A 3,935-nucleotide genomic window follows, 5' to 3' on the forward strand; every position below is an offset into this window, starting at 1 on the left:
TTTCTTGAGTGGTGAAATTTTGCCAAGACAGTCGACGTCACTTAAGCGCGTAGCCTATAATTGATCCAGTGGTTGGTTGAATGTAAGCGTGTAGGAGTAGTATGCTGGTATGAGGTGTTTATTTTACGTTAAGTGTCAAAAATCTGTCAAAAAAGTAATTTTAAGGGCGACTTATCTCGCGCGAATTTTTTTCTTAATTCGGCGCAAACAACCAGAATACATTTAGTCCCAAATTTAATTTGAAATTCACGCGAGAATTTCACTGGCAATAAGAAGCCTCTGTATGGAATTTTGTTGGGGACGTCGTGCTTGAACATTGAACAACCACGAAAGATGCCGGATCCGGTGACTGTTCAAAGGCGTCCCGATTTTAAGCCAAAAATATGGTAACTTTATTACAGCGATATATATTGAAAAGTAAACTGGGCCTTATGACAGTGATCGAAATTTCAGGCTAGCCATTTTGTGATTTTTGACCAGATTGCAATATTCAACATCCGGATCTCAATCTGTACTATAGCCTACTTCAAAATGACCTGTAATTATACCAAAGAATATTTTTCGATCTTGATTTGAGATTTAATCTTATTATTATAAAATTTAATTTTAATTGCTTTAAATCTTAGATTTAACTTTTCTATTAGAATTAAATGTTATAAGGATAAATACCAAAATTTTTTTGGATATCGTTTTTTGTGTTGTTAATCTTAGGCATCAAAACATAATACACTTTCAAACATTTCTTGCGAGAATGCACACCTTGTTTCTACGGCGAGGTAAATAAAACGATAGCACGATACAAATTTTGTACAAATTTTTACAAAAAACAAACATACAGAGCAATAAATTTGGAAATCTATTGAAATGTGGTAATATGACGAAAAGGTGACAAGAAGATATCCTGAAGCCACAGTTATAGACATCGGTAAAAATTCACTTTTTAAAAGAAGGTAATTTGTTATGATGTTTACCGTTGATATTCTAATCGTATTGTGTGTAGCCCTTTGCTCCTCGGCGAAAAGCTATTGTTGGTAGAAAAACATTGGCACCAACTAATCGAATTTATGGAGTAATTACGATGCCGCTGTCGTGACTCCCCGTGCTTTGAGGCCGCTTATCGTTAGGCAATGTTTGCAAAGATTGCCCGAGAAAGTAAGAGGCTTGGTCAACTTGCAAATCCAGTGCCTCTGTTAAATTCAAGTGAGTAGGTTTATTTGATGTCCAAGCTTGTCGTTTCAATTGTTGCTGTCGCCTTTGGCCCTGTTTTGCTCTATCACGTTTCGTTACACCCGTTGTTGCAGGGCGACGGATTTTTGATTTTGTTGCCGCTTTTTTGGTGTGTGGTCGCTGCTTCTTTCGAGCGCCAGCCAAAGGCTTGTTGTTGCACTCTCTGCACATTCTACAATATAAGTTGTAGTTACTTTTAGCGAAATCTCAAACGGCAGTTTTTTAATTGTTTCTAAACTCTTCACATTTAAATACAATTTCGTGTTAAGGCTTAAAATAAAAGAATAATATTTATGTTGCAAACAATGTTGTTATGACTTAAATCACGGTTTCTCAACCCATGGGTGGCGACCCAACATTGGGTGCCTGTTTGATTTGGTTGGGTCGGCGATTGCAGTAGTTTTATATTGTTAGATTTTTTGAGGTTAGTTCTTAGCAAGATTACTGCAAAATTTAAAAAGAATTTAAAAGCATTACGAAGTAATTGATCATATTAATTATATTCGAACCGATTAATAATATTTTCTTGTTTTTTCTGAGCTTACAAAAATTCAGTAAAGAGAATTGGTTCGCCAAACGCTGTTATACTTAGGCCTACTCTAATTTTTTGGGTCGCTGCAAAGGTTGAGAAACACTGACTTAAATCAATGACATGACTTAGGTGCACTTAAGTCACTGTTTTTAAACACTTGACGTTAGAAGTCTTTTTGACAAATCACTTGACTTAATTGACCTTAAGTTATTGTGTCAAATAACTTGTCAATAAACAAAGTTTATATATTGCGTTTGTGTTATTTTTAGGTATTACTCATATTTGGAGGAGTTTACTAATTTTAATAGTTTAACGTTTCGTTTTTACGTTAGCGACTTGACTGGTAGGCTACTTGGCTTGGCAAATGATGACTTGCACTGGGACTTTCCTTTTTTTTTTAAAAGACTTGTCGTGGACTTAAGTTACATTTCAAATGACTTTTCTGGGACTTTTGTTGTTTTAAAATGACTTATTACAACACTAGTTGTAAGTATGTAAACAGTATTAAACGTCATATGACGAAAATTTAGCTGGATCATAATTTAACTTTGAGACAGTCGTTTGTAGGCTATTATGTGTTATCATTGACCACCTTGTTTTCAAAGATTTAGAATAAATAAAGCGTACAGATATTGTTAAACTCAATTGTTGAAGTTTCGTAAATTAGACGATACTTGTTACTTACGGCGAATGGCAAACAAGCTTTGTTTCTCTTTTGGGTTTCTTCAGGATTTTAGGTTTCGCCGTTTTTGTTGGCAATTCACCGCTAAGCACGATTTTGTTGTGGATGCTTGTTTTTTTCACCTCGCTATCCTCTGATGCCGTGAACACTGGATTGATAATACCAAACATCGCAATGTCACCTAAAGTGGTATTCGATGTAGTTTTCATGGCAGGAATACGATCAGTGAAAGGCTCAGCGGCACAAGGCAACGGATTTTGAAAAAACCTGGGCAATTTTTCGACATTTACATGAACAGGGTCGGGTTCGCAACTGACGTCTAATATCTTGGAATCATGCTTTCGATTTTCATCGCAATCCGACACGCACTCCCATTCGTCCTCATCGTCTTCGGAAAATGCCATGTCTTCTATGTTTGGGTTGACACGCTCAGCATTTTCTCTTAATATTGTCATGGAACTTGCTGCCGCCCTCACGCGATCTGCAATAGACCTCGCGCTACTCGGTCGAGACGGCAAAGTCACCCCTACGAAATCTTTTACGCTCTGTCAAAAAGAGTGAAACGTTTAAATACACATTTCGACACCCAATATACTATAACCTATTGATATTTCACGTATATGCATAAAACAATTGTTTTTTAATACTTCTTCGCTGCCTCTTTTGGTCACGCATATTCACTTGTGTTCGATATAGGTCACGTCAATACCTTGAAATACTTAAGATGTTTTTAACCAGTGTATAGTAAAATTAAATACGAGACTGGCACAGAAACACTCGCAATATTGGACCAGTACTGTTGTCAACTCCTAGTTCGTCACCACCCCAAGGTTATCGCACACACTTAAAACTAAATGACAATATACAGGCTTAAACACAGCATTGTCATTGCTTCACTGGTAAAAGTAAAAGCCGAAACGCCCCGGAACGGCGTTCTGCAAACGAATTACTGCCTGTAAGCTGTTTCGGCAAAAAAGTTCTTTTCCGTCTCCTTCTACGTTATGTTGCCAAACGGTTTGTCGCAACCTCCTGGAACGTATTTTTAGAAAAAAAATCAAAGGCATAATTGCGCAGAAGACAAACGATAACCTCAGGTTTCTCCGATAAGGATATATTTTATCTTTCCATTAAGAAAATTTTGTACTTTCGTCCCTGGATTGCTCCAACCGGGCTATTCGAACAACTTAATAAAAATATCAACAGATTCGCAATAATTGAATAATTTTTTTATTCAGTCAATTACAAGTACTCAAGTAATATGTAAATGGTTTACAAACAATCAGATTTAAAGGATTGTAAATAGTTTTTTCATATGATTAAAATTAGTTTCTTACGTTGGATTTTATATCCTCGGATGTAGGCGTGTTGTTTCCGGAAGAAGGTGGTGAAAATGAAATCCGTGAAAAAAGACTCGTCGAGAGGCGTCGGAACCAATGTTTATGCTGGGATCCCGAAACCTCTGGTAAATCTGATTTGTTCTGTAGTACAAAATGT

This window comes from Ascidiella aspersa, chromosome 9 (genome assembly GCF_963924565.1).
Source record: "Ascidiella aspersa chromosome 9, kaAscAspe10.2, whole genome shotgun sequence".
Taxonomy (NCBI): domain Eukaryota; kingdom Metazoa; phylum Chordata; class Ascidiacea; order Phlebobranchia; family Ascidiidae; genus Ascidiella; species Ascidiella aspersa.